The sequence below is a fragment of the Pleuronectes platessa genome, unplaced genomic scaffold, assembly GCF_947347685.1.
Source record: "Pleuronectes platessa unplaced genomic scaffold, fPlePla1.1 scaffold_26, whole genome shotgun sequence".
In the NCBI taxonomy this organism is placed as follows: Eukaryota; Metazoa; Chordata; class Actinopteri; order Pleuronectiformes; family Pleuronectidae; genus Pleuronectes; species Pleuronectes platessa.
Window position 1 is genome coordinate 1,514,920 of NW_026519116.1, and position 19,042 is coordinate 1,533,961.

A 19,042-nucleotide genomic window follows, 5' to 3' on the forward strand; every position below is an offset into this window, starting at 1 on the left:
GAGATGTGCGCCGCAGGATGTGTGCGGAGATGTGCACCGCAGGAGATGTGCGCAGCAGGAGATGTGCCCCGCAGGAGATGTGCGATGCAGGACATGTGCACCGTAGGAGATGTGCGCAGGAGGAGATTGGCACGCAGGAGATGTGCGCCGCAGGATGTGTGCGCACAGTTTTTTTATTAATTTTATTTCTGTGCATCGCATGTTCTGCAATGCAGGAGATGTGCGCAGCAGGAGATTTGCGCCGCAGGATGTGTGCGCACAGTTTTTTTATTAATTTGACTTAATTATTATAATTTTTTTGTAAATAAATGTTTCATTTATGTGCAACGAAGGGTGTGCGCCGCAGGATGTGTGCCGCAAGAGATGTGCACCGCCGCAGTTGTGCGCAGCAGGAGATGTGCACCGCTGGAGATGTACACCGCAGGAGATGTGCGCAGCAGGAGATGTGCACCGCAGGATGTGTGCGGAGATGTGCACCGCAGGAGATGTGCGCAGCAGGAGATGTGCGCCGCAGGAGATGTGCGCCGCAGGATATGCGCCGCTAGAGATATGCAACGCCGCAGTTGTGCGCAGCAGGAGATGTGCACCGCTGGAGATGTACACCGCAGGAGATGTGCGCAGCAGGAGATGTGCACCGCAGGAGATTTGTACGCAGGACATATGCGCCGCAGGAGATGAGTGCCGCAAGAGATGTGCGCCGCAGGATGTGTGCGGAGATGTGCACCGCAGGAGATGTGCGCAGCAGGAGATGTGCCCCGCAGGAGATGTGCGATGCAGGACATGTGCACCGTAGGAGATGTGCGCAGCAGGAGATTGGCACGCAGGAGATGTGAGCCGCAGGATGTGTGCGCACAGTTTTTTTATTAATTTTATTTCTGTGCATCGCATGTTCTGCAATGCAGGAGATGTGCGCAGCAGGAGATTTGCGCCGCAGGATGTGTGCGCACAGTTTTTTTATTAATTTGACTTAATTATTATAATTTTTTTGTAAATAAATGTTTCATTTATGTGCAACGAAGGGTGTGCGCCGCAGGATGTGTGCCGCAAGAGATGTGCACCGCCGGAGATGTGCGCAGCAGGAGATGTGCACCACAGGAGATGTGCACCGCAGGAGATGTGCGCCTCAGGAGATGTGCACCGCAGGAGATGTGCGCCGCAGGATGTGCGCCGCTAGAGATATGCAACGCCGCAGTTGTGCGCAGCAGGAGATGTGCACCGCTGGAGATGTACACCGCAGGAGATGTGCGCAGCAGGAGATGTGCACCGCAGGAGATGTGTACGCAGGAGATATGCGCCACAGGAGATGAGTGCCGCAGGAGATGTGCGCCGCAGGATGTGTGCGGAGATGTGCACCGCAGGAGATGTGCGCAGCAGGAGATGTGCACCGCAGGAGATGTGCGCCGCAGGAGATGTGCACCACAGGAGATGTGCGCAGCAAGAGATTGGCATGCAGGAGGTGTGCACCGCAGGATGTGTGCGCACAGTTTTTTTATTAATTTTATTTATGTGCATCGCATGTTCTGCAATGCAGGAGATGTGCGCAGTAGGAGATTTGAGCCGCAGGATGTGTGCGCACAGTTTTTTATTAATTTGAGTTAATTATTATAATTTTTTTGTAAATAAATGTTTCATTTATGTGCAACGAAGGGTGTGGGCCGCAGAAAGTGCGCCGCAAGAGATATGCACCGCCGGAGATGTGCGCAGCAGGAGATGTGCACCGCAGTAGATGTACACCGCAGGAGATGTGCGCAGCAGGAGATGTGCACCGCAGGAGATTTGTACGCAGGAGATATGCGCCGCAGGAGATGAGTGCCGGAAGAGATGTGCGCCGCAGGATGTGTGCGGAGATGTGCACCGCAGGAGATGTGCGCAGCAGGAGATGTGCCCCGCAGGAGATGTGTGATGCAGGACATGTGCACCGTAGGAGATGTGCGCAGGAGGAGATTGGCACGCAGGAGATGTGCGCCGCAGGATGTGTGCGCACAGATTTTTTACTAATTTTATTTCTGTGCATCGCATGTTCTGCAATGCAGGAGATAAGCGCAGCAGGAGATTTGCGCCGCAGGATGTGTGCGCACAGTTTTTTTATTAATTTGACTTAATTATTATAATTTTTTTGTAAATAAATGTTTCATTTATGTGCAACGAAGGGTGTGCGCCGCAGGATGTGTGCCGCAAGAGATGTGCACCGCCGGAGATGTGCGCAGCAGGAGATGTGCACCACAGGAGATGTGCACCGCAGGAGATGTGCGCCTCAGGAGATGTGCACCGCAGGAGATGTGCGCCGCAGGATGTGCGCCGCTAGAGATATGCAACGCCGCAGTTGTGCGCAGCAGGAGATGTGCACCGCTGGAGATGTACACCGCAGGAGATGTGCGCAGCAGGAGATGTGCACCGCAGGAGATTTGTACGCAGGAGATATGCGCCGCAGGAGATGAGTGCCGCAAGAGATGTGCGCCGCAGGAGATGTGCGCAGCAGGAGATGTGCCCCGCAGGAGATGTGCGATGCAGGACATGTGCACCGTAGGAGATGTGCGCAGCAGGAGATTGGCACGCAGGAGATGTGTGCCGCAGGATGTGTGCGCACAGTTTTTTTATTAATTTTATTTCTGTGCATCGCATGTTCTGCAATGCAGGAGATGTGCGCAGCAGGAGATTTGCGCCGCAGGATGTGTGCGCACAGTTTTTTTATTAATTTGACTTAATTATTATAATTTTTTTGTAAATAAATGTTTCATTTATGTGCAACGAAGGGTGTGCGCAGCAGGATGTGTGCCGCAAGAGATGTGCACCGCCGGAGGTGTGCGCAGCAGGAGATGTGCACCACAGGAGATGTGCACCGCAGGAGATGTGCGCCTCAGGAGATGTGCACCGCAGGAGATGTGCGCCGCAGGATGTGCGCCGCTAGAGATATGCAACGCCGCAGTTGTGCGCAGCAGGAGATGTGCACCGCTGGAGATGTACACCGCAGGAGATGTGCGCAGCAGGAGATTTGCACCGCAGGAGATGTGTACGCAGGAGATATGCGCCGCAGGAGATGAGTGCCGCAGGCGATGTGCGCCGCAGGATGTGTGCGCACATTTTTTTTAGGAATTTGAGTTAATTATTATTATTTTTTGTAAATAAATGTTTCATTTATGTGCACCGCAGGGTGTGCGATGCAGGATTTTCACCGCAGGAGATGTGTGTAGCAGGAGATGTGCGCCACTGGAGATGTGCACCGCAGGAGATATGCACGCAGGAGATGTGCGCCGCAGGATGTGTGCGCAAAGTTTTTTTATTATTTTATTTATGTGCATCGCATGTTTTGCAACACAGGAGATGTGCGCAGCAGGAGATTTGCGCCGCAGGATGTGTGCGCACAGTTTTGTTATTAATTTGATTTAATTATTATAATTTTTTTGTAAATAAATGTTTCATTTATGTGCAACGCAGGGTGTCCGCCGCAGGATGTGCGCCGCAAGAGATGTGCACCACAGGAGATGTGCGCAGCAGGAGATGTGCACTGCAGGAGATGTGCGCAGCAGGAGATGTGCACCGCAGGAGATGTACACCGCAGGAGATGTGCGCAGCAGGAGATGTGCACCGCAGGAGATTTGTACGCAGGAGATGTGCGCAGCAGGAGATGTGCACCGCAGGAGATGTGCGCAGCAGGAGATGTGCACCGCAGGAGATGTGCGCAGCAGGAGATGTGCACCGTAAGAGATGTGCGCCGCAAGAGATGTACGCCACAGGAGATGTGCGCCGCAGGAGATGTGCGCAGCAGGGTGTGTGCACACGTTTTTTTTATTAATTTGATTTAATAATATTTTTTGTAAATAAATGTTTCATTTATGTGAACCGCAGGGTGTGCGCCGCAAGAGATGTGCACCGCCGGAGATGTGCGCATTAGGAGATGTACACCGCAGGAGATGTGCGCAGCAGGAGATGTGTGCCGCAGGAGACGTGCGCAGCAGGAGATGTGCACCACTTGGGATATTCACTGCAGGAGATGTGCGCTGCAGGAGATGTGCACCGCAGGAGATGTGTACGCAGGAGATATGCGCCGCAGGAGATGAGTGCCGCAGGCGATGTGCGCCGCAGGATGTGTGCGCACATTTTTTTTAGGAATTTGAGTTAATTATTATTATTTTTTGTAAATAAATGTTTCATTTATGTGCACCGCAGGGTGTGCGATGCAGGATTTTCACCGCAGGAGATTTGTGTAGCAGGAGATGTGCGCTGCAGGAGATGTGCATGCAGGAGATGTGCGCTGCAGGATTTGTGCGCACAGTTTTTTTATTAATTTGAGTTAATTATTATTATTTTTTTGTAAATAAATGTTTCATTTATGTGCACCGCAGGGTGCGCGCCGCAAGAGATGTACACCGCCGGAGATGTGCGCCACTGGAGATGTGCATCGCAGGAGATGTGCGCCGCAGGAGATGTGCATGCAGGAGATGTGAGCCGCAGGAGATGTACATAGCAGGAGATGTGCGCCGCAGGCGATATGCGCAGCAGGAGATGTGTGCCGCAGTTTTTTTATTAATTTGATTTGATTTTTTGATTTTTTTGTAAATAAATGTTTCATTTATGTGCAACGCAGGGTGTGCACCGCAGGAGATGTGCGCCGCAGGAGATGTGCACCGCAGGAGATGAGTGCCACAGGAGATGTGCGCTGCAGGACATGTACATAGCAGGAGATATGCGCCGCAGGCGATATGCGCAGCAGGAGATGTGCGCCACTGGAGATGTGCATCGCAGGAGATGTGCGCCGCAGGAGATGTACATAGCAGGAGATGTGCGCCGCAGGCGATATGCGCAGCAGGAGATGTGTGCCGCAGTTTTTTTATTAATTTTATTTATGTGCATCGCATGTTGTGCAAAGCAGGTGATGTGCACAGCAGGAGATTTGCGCCGCAGGATGTGTGCGCACAGTTTTTTTATTAATTTGAGTTAATTATTATAATTTTTTTGTAAATAAATGTTTCATTTATGTGCAACGAAGGGTCTGCGCCGCAGGATGTGCGCCGCAAGAGATATGCACCGCCGAAGATGTGCGCAGCAGGAGATGTGCACCGCAGGAGATGTAAACCGCAGGAGATGTGCGCAGCAGGAGATGTGCACCGCAGGAGATGTGTACGCAGGAGATATGCGCCGCAGGAGATGAGTGCCGCAGGAGATGTGCGCCGCAGGATGTGTGCGGAGATGTGCAACGCAGGAGATGTGCGCAGCAGGAGATGTGCACCGCAGGAGATGTGCACCGCAGGAGATGTGCGCAGCAGGAGATTGTCATGCAGGAGGTGTGCGCCGCAGGATGTGTGCGCAGTTTTTTTATTAATTTTATTTATGTGCATCGCATGTTCTGCAATGCAGGAGATGTGCGCAGCAGGAGATTTGAGCCGCAGGATGTGTGCGCACAGTTTTTTTATTAATTTGAGTTAATTATTATAATTTTTTTGTAAATAAATGTTTCATTTATGTGCAACGAAGGGTGTGCGCCGCAGGATGTGTGCCGCAAGAGATGTGCACCGCAGGAGATGTGCACCGCAGGAGATGTGCGCCTCAGGAGATGTGCACCGCAGGAGATGTGCGCCGCAAGAGATATGCACTGCCGGAGATGTGCGCAGCAGGAGATGTGCACCGCAGGAGATGCGCGCAGCAGGAGATGTGCACCGCAGGAAATGTGTACGCAGGAGATATGCGCCGCAGGAGATGAGTGCCACAGGAGATGTGCGCCGCAGGATGTGTGCGTACATTTATTTTATTAATTTGAGTTAATTATTATAATTTTTTTGTAAATAAATGTTTCATTTATGTGCAACGAAGGGTGTGCGCCGCAGGATGTGCGCCGCAAGAGATATGCACCGCCGGAGATGTGCGCAGCAGGAGATGTGCACCGCAGGAGATGTAAACCGCAGGAGATGTGCGCAGCAGGAGATGTGCACCGCAGGAGATGTGCGCAGCAGGAGATGTGCACCGCAGGAGATGTGCGCCGCAGGAGATGTGCACCGTAGGAGATGTGCGCAGCAGGAGATTTGAGCCGCAGGATGTGTGCGCACAGTTTTTTTATTAATTTGAGTTAATTATTAAAATTTTTTTTTAAATAAATGTTTCATTTATGTGCAACGAAGGGTGTGCGCCGCAGGATGTGTGCCGCAAGAGATGTGCACCGCAGGAGATGTGCACCGCAGGAGATGTGCGCCTCAGGAGATGTGCACCGCAGGAGATGTGCGCCGCAAGAGATATGCACTGCCGGAGATGTGCGCAGCAGGAGATGTGCACCGCAGGAGATGCGCGCAGCAGGAGATGTGCACCGCAGGAAATGTGTACGCAGGAGATATGCGCCGCAGGAGATGAGTGCCACAGGAGATGTGCGCCGCAGGATGTGTGCGCACATTTATTTTATTAATTTGAGTTAATTATTATAATTTTTTTGTAAATAAATGTTTCATTTATGTGCAACGAAGGGTGTGCGCCGCAGAATGTGCGCCGCAAGAGATATGCACCGCCGGAGATGTGCGCAGCAGGAGATGTGCACCGCAGGAGATGTACACCGCAGGAGATGTGCGCAGCAGGAGATGTGCACCGCAGGAGATTTGTACGCAGGAGATATGCGCCGCAGGAGATGAGTGCCGCAAGAGATGTGCACCGCAGGATGTGTGCGGAGATGTGCACCGCAGGAGATGTGCGCAGCAGGAGATGTGCACCGCAGGAGATGTGTACGCAGGAGATATGCGCCGCAGGAGATGAGTGCCGCAGGAGATGTGCGCCGCAGGATGTGTGCGCAAAGTTTTTTTATTATTTTATTTATGTGCATCGCATGTTTTGCAACACAGGAGATGTGCGCAGCAGGAGATTTGCGCCGCAGGATGTGTGCGCACAGTTTTGTTATTAATTTGAGTTAATTATTATAATTTTTTTGTAAATAAATGTTTCATTTATGTGCAACGCAGGATGTGCGCCGCAGGATGTGCGCCGCAAGAGATGTGCACCACAGGAGATGTGCGCAGCAGGAGATGTGCACTGCAGGAGATGTGCGCAGCAGGAGATGTGCACCGCAAGAGATGTGCGCCGCAGGAGATGTGCGGCGCAAGAGATGTGCACGCAGGAGATGTGCACAGCAGGAGATGTGCACCGCAGGAGATGTGCGCAGCAGGAGATGTGCACCGCAGGAGATGTGCACCGCAAGAGATGTGCGCCGCAAGAGATGTGCGCCACAGGAGATGTGCGCCGCAGGAGATGTGCGCCGCAGGATGTGTGGGCACATTTATTTTATTAATTTGAGTAATTATTATAATTTTTTTGTAAATAAATGTTTCATTTATGTGCAACGAAGGGTGTGCGCCGCAGAATGTGCGCCGCAAGAGATATGCACCGCCGGAGATGTGCGCAGCAGGAGATGTGCACCGCAGGAGATGTACACCGCAGGAGATGTGCGCAGCAGGAGATGTGCACCGCAGGAGATTTGTACGCAGGAGATATGCGCCGCAGGAGATGAGTGCCGCAAGAGATGTGCACCGCAGGATGTGTGCGGAGATGTGCACCGCAGGAGATGTGCGCAGCAGGAGATTGGCACGCAGGAGATGTGCGCCGCAGGATGTGTGCGCACAGTTTTTTTATTAATTTTATTTATGTGCATCGCATGTTCTGCAATGCAGGAGATGTGCGCAGCAGGAGATTTGCGCTGCAGGATGTGTGCGCACAGTTTTTTTATTAATTTGACTTAATTATTATAATTTTTTTGTAAATAAATGTTTCATTTATGTGCAACGAAGGGTGTGCGCCGCAGGATGTGTGCCGCAAGAGATGTGCACCGCCGGAGATGTGCGCAGCAGGAGATGTGCACCACAGGAGATGTGCACCGCAGGAGATGTGCGCCTCAGGAGATGTGCACCGCAGGAGATGTGCGCCGCAGGATGTGCGCCGCTAGAGATATGCACCGCCGCAGATGTGCGCAGCAGGAGATGTGCACCGCTGGAGATGTACACCGCAGGAGATGTGCGCAGCAGGAGATGTGCACCGCAGGAGATGTGTACGCAGGAGATATGCGCCGCAGGAGATGAGTGCCGCAGGCGATGTGCGCCGCAGGATGTGTGCGCACATTTTTTTTAGGAATTTGAGTTAATTATTATTATTTTTTGTAAATAAATGTTTCATTTATGTGCACCGCAGGGTGTGCGATGCAGGATTTTCACCGCAGGAGATTTGTGTAGCTGGAGATGTGCGCCACTGGAGATGTGCACCGCAGGAGATATGGACGTAGAAGATGTGCGCCGCAGGATGTGTGCGCAAAGTTTTTTTATTATTTTATTTATGTGCATCGCATGTTTTGCAACACAGGAGATGTGCGCAGCAGGAGATTTGCGCCGCAGGATGTGTGCGCACAGTTTTGTTATTAATTTGAGTTAATTATTATAATTTTTTTGTAAATAAATGTTTCATTTATGTGCAACGCAGGGTGTGCGCCGCAGGATGTGCGCCGCAAGAGATGTGCACTGCAGGAGATGTGCGCAGCAGGAGATGTGCACCGCAAGAGATGTGCGCCGCAGGAGATGTGCACCGCAAGAGATGTGCGCCGCAAGAGATGTGCGCCACAGGAGATGTGCGCAGCAGGAGATGTGCGCAGCAGGGTGTGTGCACACGTTTTTTTTATTAATTTAATTTAATAATATTTTTTTGTAAATAAATGTTTCATTTATGTGCACCGCAGGGTGTGCGCCGCAAGAGATGTGCTTCGCCGGAGATGTGCGCATTAGGAGATGTGCAACGCAGGAGATGTGCGCAGCAGGAGATGTGTGCCGCAGGAGACGTGCGCAGCAGGAGATGTGCACCACTTGGGATATTCACTGCAGGAGATGTGCGCTGCAGGAGATGTGCATGCAGGAGATGTGAGCCGCAGGAGACGTACATAGCAGGAGATGTGCGCCGCAGGCGATATGCGCAGCAGGAGATGTGTGCCGCAGTTTTTTTATTAATTTGATTTGATTTTTTTCTTTTTTTGTAAATAACTGTTTTATTTATGTGCAACGAATAGTTCGCAACGCAGGATGTGCGCCGCAAGAGATATGCACCGCAGGAGATGTGCGCAACAGGAGATGTGCACCACAGGAGATGTGCGCAGCAGGAGATGTGCACGCAGGAGATTAGCACGCAGGAGATGTGCGCTGCAGGATTTGTGCGCACAGTTTTTTTATTAATTTGAGTTAATTATTATTATTTTTTTGTAAATAAATGTTTCATTTATGTGCACCGCAGGGTGCGCGCCGCAAGAGATGTGCACCGCCGGAGATGTGCGCCACTGGAGATGTGCATCGCAGGATATGTGCGCCGCAGGAGATGTGCATGCAGGAGATGTGAGCCGCAGGAGATGTACAGAGCAGGAGATGTTTGCCGCAGGCGATATGCGCAGCAGGAGATGTGTGCCGCAGTTTTTTTATTAATTTGATTTGATTTTTTGATTTTTTTGTAAATAAATGTTTCATTTATGTGCAACGCAGGGTGTGCGCCGCAGGATGTGCGCCGCAAGAGATGTGCACCGCAGGACATGTGTGCAGCAGGAGATGTGCGCCGCAGGAGAAGTGCACCGCAGGAGATGTGCGCCGCAGGAGATGTGCACCACAGGAGATGTGCGCAGCAGGAGATTGGCACGCAGGAGATGTGCGCCGCAGGATGTGTGCGCACAGTTTTTTTATTAATTTGAGTTCATTATTATAATTTTTTTGTAAATAAATGTTTCATTTATGTGCAACGAAGGGTGTGCGCCGCAGGATGTGCGCCGCAAGAGATTTGCACCGCCGGAGATGTGGGCAGCAGGAGATGTGCACCGCAGGAGATGTACAACGCAGGAGATGTGCGCAGCAGGAGATGTGCACCGCAGGAGATGTGTACGCAGGAGATATGCGCCGCAGGAGATGTGCGCAGCAGGAGATGTGCACCACTTGAGATATGCACTGCAGGAGATGTGCACAGGAAATGTGCGCTGCAGGACATGTACATAGCAGGAGATATGCGCCGCAGGCGATATGCGCAGCAGGAGATGTGCGCCACTGGAGATGTGCATCGCAGGAGATGTGCGCCGCAGGAGATGTGCATGCAGGAGATGTGAGCCGCAGGAGATGTACATAGCAGGAGATGTGCGCCGCAGGCGATATGCGCAGCAGGAGATGTGTGCCGCAGTTTTTTTATTAATTTGATTTGATTTTTTAATTTTTTTTGTAAATAACTGTTTTATTTATGTGCAACGCAGGGTTCGCAACGCAGGATGTGCGCCGCAAGAGATATGCACCGCAGGACATGTGCGCAACAGGAAATGTGCACCACAGGAGATGTGCGCAGCAGGAGATGTGCACCGCAGGAGATGTGCGCCGCAGGAGATGTGCACCGCAGGAGATGTGCACGCAGGAGATTAGCATGCAGGAGATGTGCGCCGCAGGATGTGTGCGCACAGTTTTTTTATTAATTTTATTTATGTGCATCGCATGTTGTGCAAAGCAGGAGATGTGCACAGCAGGAGATTTGCGCCGCAGGATGTGTGCGCACAGTTTTTTTATTAATTTAGTTAATTATTATAATTTTTTTTGTAAATAAATGTTTCATTTATGTGCAACGAAGGGTGTGCGCCGCAGGATGTGTGCCGCAAGAGATATGCACCGCCGGAGATGTGCGCAGCAGGAGATGTGCACCGCAGGAGATGTAAACCGCAGGAGATGTGCGCCTCAGGAGATGTGCACCGCAGGAGATGTGCGCCGCAGGATGTGCGCCGCTAGAGATATGCACCGCCGCAGATGTGCGCAGCAGGAGATGTGCACCGCTGGAGATGTACACCGCCGGAGATGTGCGCAGCAGGAGATGTGCACCGCAGGAGATGTACAACGCAGGAGATGTGCGCAGCAGGAGATGTGCACCGCAGGAGATGTGTACGCAGGAGATATGCGCCGCAGGAGATGTGCGCAGCAGGAGATGTGCACCACTTGAGATATGCACTGCAGGAGATGTGCACAGGAAATGTGCGCTGCAGGACATGTACATAGCAGGAGATATGCGCCGCAGGCGATATGCGCAGCAGGAGATGTGCGCCACTGGAGATGTGCATCGCAGGAGATGTGCGCCGCAGGAGATGTGCATGCAGGAGATGTGAGCCGCAGGAGATGTAAATAGCAGGAGAAGTGCGCCGCAGGCGATATGCGCAGCAGGAGATGTGTGCCGCAGTTTTTTTATTAATTTGATTTGATTTTTTAATTTTTTTTGTAAATAACTGTTTTATTTATGTGCAACGCAGGGTTCGCAACGCAGGATGTGCGCCGCAAGAGATATGCACCGCAGGACATGTGCGCAACAGGAAAGGTGCACCACAGGAGATGTGCGCAGCAGGAGATGTGCACCGCAGGAGATGTGCGCCGCAGGAGATGTGCACCGCAGGAGATGTGCACGCAGGAGATTAGCACGCAGGAGATGTGCGCCGCAGGATGTGTGCGCACAGTTTTTTTATTAATTTAGTTAATTATTATAATTTTTTTTGTAAATAAATGTTTCATTTATGTGCAACGAAGGGTGTGAGCCGCAGGATGTGTGCCGCAAGAGATATGCACCGCCGGAGATGTGCGCAGCAGGAGATGTGCACCGCAGGAGATGTAAACCGCAGGAGATGTGCGCAGCAGGAGATGTGCACCGCAGGAGATGTGTACGCAGGAGATATGCGCCGCAGGAGATGAGTGCCGCAGGAGATGTGCGCCGCAGGATGTGTGCGGAGATGTGCACCGCAGGAGATGTGCGCAGCAGGAGATGTGCACCGCAGGAGATGTGCGCCGCAGGAGATGTGCACCACAGGAGATGTGCGCAGCAGGAGATTGGCGTGCAGGAGGTGTGCACCGCAGGATGTGTGCGCACAGTTTTTTTATTAATTTTATTTATGTGCATCGCATGTTCTGCAATGCAGGAGATGTGCGCAGCAGGAGATTTGAGCCGCAGGATGTGTGCGCACAGTTTTTTATTAATTTGAGTTAATTATTATAATTTTTTTGTAAATAAATGTTTCATTTATGTGCAACGAAGGGTGTGCGCCACAGAATGTGCGCCGCAAGAGATATGCACCGCCGGAGATGTGCGCAGCAGGAGATGTGCACCGCAGTAGATGTACACCGCAGGAGATGTGCGCAGCAGGAGATGTGCACCGCAGGAGATTTGTACGCAGGAGATATGCGCCGCAGGAGATGAGTGCCGGAAGAGATGTGCGCCGCAGGATGTGTGCGGAGATGTGCACCGCAGGAGATGTGCGCAGCAGGAGATGTGCCCCGCAGGAGATGTGCGATGCAGGACATGTGCACCGTAGGAGATGTGCGCAGGAGGAGATTGGCACGCAGGAGATGTGCGCCGCAGGATGTGTGCGCACAGTTTTTTTATTAATTTTATTTCTGTGCATCGCATGTTCTGCAATGCAGGAGATGTGCGCAGCAGGAGATTTGCGCCGCAGGATGTGTGCGCACAGTTTTTTTATTAATTTGACTTAATTATTATAATTTTTTTGTAAATAAATGTTTCATTTATGTGCAACGAAGGGTGTGCGCCGCAGGATGTGTGCCGCAAGAGATGTGCACCGCCGCAGTTGTGCGCAGCAGGAGATGTGCACCGCTGGAGATGTACACCGCAGGAGATGTGCGCAGCAGGAGATGTGCACCGCAGGATGTGTGCGGAGATGTGCACCGCAGGAGATGTGCGCAGCAGGAGATGTGCGCCGCAGGAGATGTGCGCCGCAGGATGTGCGCCGCTAGAGATATGCAACGCCGCAGTTGTGCGCAGCAGGAGATGTGCACCGCTGGAGATGTACACCGCAGGAGATGTGCGCAGCAGGAGATGTGCACCGCAGGAGATTTGTACGCAGGACATATGCGCCGCAGGAGATGAGTGCCGCAAGAGATGTGCGCCGCAGGATGTGTGCGGAGATGTGCACCGCAGGAGATGTGCGCAGCAGGAGATGTGCCCCGCAGGAGATGTGCGATGCAGGACATGTGCACCGTAGGAGATGTGCGCAGCAGGAGATTGGCACGCAGGAGATGTGAGCCGCAGGATGTGTGCGCACAGTTTTTTTATTAATTTTATTTCTGTGCATCGCATGTTCTGCAATGCAGGAGATGTGCGCAGCAGGAGATTTGCGCCGCAGGATGTGTGCGCACAGTTTTTTTATTAATTTGACTTAATTATTATAATTTTTTTGTAAATAAATGTTTCATTTATGTGCAACGAAGGGTGTGCGCCGCAGGATGTGTGCCGCAAGAGATGTGCACCGCCGGAGATGTGCGCAGCAGGAGATGTGCACCACAGGAGATGTGCACCGCAGGAGATGTGCGCCTCAGGAGATGTGCACCGCAGGAGATGTGCGCCGCAGGATGTGCGCCGCTAGAGATATGCAACGCCGCAGTTGTGCGCAGCAGGAGATGTGCACCGCTGGAGATGTACACCGCAGGAGATGTGCGCAGCAGGAGATGTGCACCGCAGGAGATGTGTACGCAGGAGATATGCGCCACAGGAGATGAGTGCCGCAGGAGATGTGCGCCGCAGGATGTGTGCGGAGATGTGCACCGCAGGAGATGTGCGCAGCAGGAGATGTGCACCGCAGGAGATGTGCGCCGCAGGAGATGTGCACCACAGGAGATGTGCGCAGCAAGAGATTGGCATGCAGGAGGTGTGCACCGCAGGATGTGTGCGCACAGTTTTTTTATTAATTTTATTTATGTGCATCGCATGTTCTGCAATGCAGGAGATGTGCGCAGTAGGAGATTTGAGCCGCAGGATGTGTGCGCACAGTTTTTTATTAATTTGAGTTAATTATTATAATTTTTTTGTAAATAAATGTTTCATTTATGTGCAACGAAGGGTGTGGGCCGCAGAAAGTGCGCCGCAAGAGATATGCACCGCCGGAGATGTGCGCAGCAGGAGATGTGCACCGCAGTAGATGTACACCGCAGGAGATGTGCGCAGCAGGAGATGTGCACCGCAGGAGATTTGTACGCAGGAGATATGCGCCGCAGGAGATGAGTGCCGGAAGAGATGTGCGCCGCAGGATGTGTGCGGAGATGTGCACCGCAGGAGATGTGCGCAGCAGGAGATGTGCCCCGCAGGAGATGTGTGATGCAGGACATGTGCACCGTAGGAGATGTGCGCAGGAGGAGATTGGCACGCAGGAGATGTGCGCCGCAGGATGTGTGCGCACAGATTTTTTACTAATTTTATTTCTGTGCATCGCATGTTCTGCAATGCAGGAGATAAGCGCAGCAGGAGATTTGCGCCGCAGGATGTGTGCGCACAGTTTTTTTATTAATTTGACTTAATTATTATAATTTTTTTGTAAATAAATGTTTCATTTATGTGCAACGAAGGGTGTGCGCCGCAGGATGTGTGCCGCAAGAGATGTGCACCGCCGGAGATGTGCGCAGCAGGAGATGTGCACCACAGGAGATGTGCACCGCAGGAGATGTGCGCCTCAGGAGATGTGCACCGCAGGAGATGTGCGCCGCAGGATGTGCGCCGCTAGAGATATGCAACGCCGCAGTTGTGCGCAGCAGGAGATGTGCACCGCTGGAGATGTACACCGCAGGAGATGTGCGCAGCAGGAGATGTGCACCGCAGGAGATTTGTACGCAGGAGATATGCGCCGCAGGAGATGAGTGCCGCAAGAGATGTGCGCCGCAGGAGATGTGCGCAGCAGGAGATGTGCCCCGCAGGAGATGTGCGATGCAGGACATGTGCACCGTAGGAGATGTGCGCAGCAGGAGATTGGCACGCAGGAGATGTGTGCCGCAGGATGTGTGCGCACAGTTTTTTTATTAATTTTATTTCTGTGCATCGCATGTTCTGCAATGCAGGAGATGTGCGCAGCAGGAGATTTGCGCCGCAGGATGTGTGCGCACAGTTTTTTTATTAATTTGACTTAATTATTATAATTTTTTTGTAAATAAATGTTTCATTTATGTGCAACGAAGGGTGTGCGCAGCAGGATGTGTGCCGCAAGAGATGTGCACCGCCGGAGGTGTGCGCAGCAGGAGATGTGCACCACAGGAGATGTGCACCGCAGGAGATGTGCGCCTCAGGAGATGTGCACCGCAGGAGATGTGCGCCGCAGGATGTGCGCCGCTAGAGATATGCAACGCCGCAGTTGTGCGCAGCAGGAGATGTGCACCGCTGGAGATGTACACCGCAGGAGATGTGCGCAGCAGGAGATTTGCACCGCAGGAGATGTGTACGCAGGAGATATGCGCCGCAGGAGATGAGTGCCGCAGGCGATGTGCGCCGCAGGATGTGTGCGCACATTTTTTTTAGGAATTTGAGTTAATTATTATTATTTTTTGTAAATAAATGTTTCATTTATGTGCACCGCAGGGTGTGCGATGCAGGATTTTCACCGCAGGAGATGTGTGTAGCAGGAGATGTGCGCCACTGGAGATGTGCACCGCAGGAGATATGCACGCAGGAGATGTGCGCCGCAGGATGTGTGCGCAAAGTTTTTTTATTATTTTATTTATGTGCATCGCATGTTTTGCAACACAGGAGATGTGCGCAGCAGGAGATTTGCGCCGCAGGATGTGTGCGCACAGTTTTGTTATTAATTTGATTTAATTATTATAATTTTTTTGTAAATAAATGTTTCATTTATGTGCAACGCAGGGTGTCCGCCGCAGGATGTGCGCCGCAAGAGATGTGCACCACAGGAGATGTGCGCAGCAGGAGATGTGCACTGCAGGAGATGTGCGCAGCAGGAGATGTGCACCGCAGGAGATGTACACCGCAGGAGATGTGCGCAGCAGGAGATGTGCACCGCAGGAGATTTGTACGCAGGAGATGTGCGCAGCAGGAGATGTGCACCGCAGGAGATGTGCGCAGCAGGAGATGTGCACCGCAGGAGATGTGCGCAGCAGGAGATGTGCACCGTAAGAGATGTGCGCCGCAAGAGATGTACGCCACAGGAGATGTGCGCCGCAGGAGATGTGCGCAGCAGGGTGTGTGCACACGTTTTTTTTATTAATTTGATTTAATAATATTTTTTGTAAATAAATGTTTCATTTATGTGAACCGCAGGGTGTGCGCCGCAAGAGATGTGCACCGCCGGAGATGTGCGCATTAGGAGATGTACACCGCAGGAGATGTGCGCAGCAGGAGATGTGTGCCGCAGGAGACGTGCGCAGCAGGAGATGTGCACCACTTGGGATATTCACTGCAGGAGATGTGCGCTGCAGGAGATGTGCACCGCAGGAGATGTGTACGCAGGAGATATGCGCCGCAGGAGATGAGTGCCGCAGGCGATGTGCGCCGCAGGATGTGTGCGCACATTTTTTTTAGGAATTTGAGTTAATTATTATTATTTTTTGTAAATAAATGTTTCATTTATGTGCACCGCAGGGTGTGCGATGCAGGATTTTCACCGCAGGAGATTTGTGTAGCAGGAGATGTGCGCTGCAGGAGATGTGCATGCAGGAGATGTGCGCTGCAGGATTTGTGCGCACAGTTTTTTTATTAATTTGAGTTAATTATTATTATTTTTTTGTAAATAAATGTTTCATTTATGTGCACCGCAGGGTGCGCGCCGCAAGAGATGTACACCGCCGGAGATGTGCGCCACTGGAGATGTGCATCGCAGGAGATGTGCGCCGCAGGAGATGTGCATGCAGGAGATGTGAGCCGCAGGAGATGTACATAGCAGGAGATGTGCGCCGCAGGCGATATGCGCAGCAGGAGATGTGTGCCGCAGTTTTTTTATTAATTTGATTTGATTTTTTGATTTTTTTGTAAATAAATGTTTCATTTATGTGCAACGCAGGGTGTGCACCGCAGGAGATGTGCGCCGCAGGAGATGTGCACCGCAGGAGATGAGTGCCACAGGAGATGTGCGCTGCAGGACATGTACATAGCAGGAGATATGCGCCGCAGGCGATATGCGCAGCAGGAGATGTGCGCCACTGGAGATGTGCATCGCAGGAGATGTGCGCCGCAGGAGATGTACATAGCAGGAGATGTGCGCCGCAGGCGATATGCGCAGCAGGAGATGTGTGCCGCAGTTTTTTTATTAATTTTATTTATGTGCATCGCATGTTGTGCAAAGCAGGTGATGTGCACAGCAGGAGATTTGCGCCGCAGGATGTGTGCGCACAGTTTTTTTATTAATTTGAGTTAATTATTATAATTTTTTTGTAAATAAATGTTTCATTTATGTGCAACGAAGGGTCTGCGCCGCAGGATGTGCGCCGCAAGAGATATGCACCGCCGAAGATGTGCGCAGCAGGAGATGTGCACCGCAGGAGATGTAAACCGCAGGAGATGTGCGCAGCAGGAGATGTGCACCGCAGGAGATGTGTACGCAGGAGATATGCGCCGCAGGAGATGAGTGCCGCAGGAGATGTGCGCCGCAGGATGTGTGCGGAGATGTGCAACGCAGGAGATGTGCGCAGCAGGAGATGTGCACCGCAGGAGATGTGCACCGCAGGAGATGTGCGCAGCAGGAGATTGTCATGCAGGAGGTGTGCGCCGCAGGATGTGTGCGCAGTTTTTTTATTAATTTTATTTATGTGCATCGCATGTTCTGCAATGCAGGAGATGTGCGCAGCAGGAGATTTGAGCCGCAGGATGTGTGCGCACAGTTTTTTTATTAATTTGAGTTAATTATTATAATTTTTTTGTAAATAAATGTTTCATTTATGTGCAACGAAGGGTGTGCGCCGCAGGATGTGTGCCGCAAGAGATGTGCACCGCAGGAGATGTGCACCGCAGGAGATGTGCGCCTCAGGAGATGTGCACCGCAGGAGATGTGCGCCGCAAGAGATATGCACTGCCGGAGATGTGCGCAGCAGGAGATGTGCACCGCAGGAGATGCGCGCAGCAGGAGATGTGCACCGCAGGAAATGTGTACGCAGGAGATATGCGCCGCAGGAGATGAGTGCCACAGGAGATGTGCGCCGCAGGATGTGTGCGTACATTTATTTTATTAATTTGAGTTAATTATTATAATTTTTTTGTAAATAAATGTTTCATTTATGTGCAACGAAGGGTGTGCGCCGCAGGATGTGCGCCGCAAGAGATATGCACCGCCGGAGATGTGCGCAGCAGGAGATGTGCACCGCAGGAGATGTAAACCGCAGGAGATGTGCGCAGCAGGAGATGTGCACCGCAGGAGATGTGCGCAGCAGGAGATGTGCACCGCAGGAGATGTGCGCCGCAGGAGATGTGCACCGTAGGAGATGTGCGCAGCAGGAGATTTGAGCCGCAGGATGTGTGCGCACAGTTTTTTTATTAATTTGAGTTAATTATTAAAATTTTTTTTTAAATAAATGTTTCATTTATGTGCAACGAAGGGTGTGCGCCGCAGGATGTGTGCCGCAAGAGATGTGCACCGCAGGAGATGTGCACCGCAGGAGATGTGCGCCTCAGGAGATGTGCACCGCAGGAGATGTGCGCCGCAAGAGATATGCACTGCCGGAGATGTGCGCAGCAGGAGATGTGCACCGCAGGAGATGCGCGCAGCAGGAGATGTGCACCGCAGGAAATGTGTACGCAGGAGATATGCGCCGCAGGAGATGAGTGCCACAGGAGATGTGCGCCGCAGGATGTGTGCGCACATTTATTTTATTAATTTGAGTTAATTATTATAATTTTTTTGTAAATAAATGTTTCATTTATGTGCAACGAAGGGTGTGCGCCGCAGAATGTGCGCCGCAAGAGATATGCACCGCCGGAGATGTGCGCAGCAGGAGATGTGCACCGCAGGAGATGTACACCGCAGGAGATGTGCGCAGCAGGAGATGTGCACCGCAGGAGATTTGTACGCAGGAGATATGCGCCGCAGGAGATGAGTGCCGCAAGAGATGTGCACCGCAGGATGTGTGCGGAGATGTGCACCGCAGGAGATGTGCGCAGCAGGAGATGTGCACCGCAGGAGATGTGTACGCAGGAGATATGCGCCGCAGGAGATGAGTGCCGCAGGAGATGTGCGCCGCAGGATGTGTGCGCAAAGTTTTTTTATTATTTTATTTATGTGCATCGCATGTTTTGCAACACAGGAGATGTGCGCAGCAGGAGA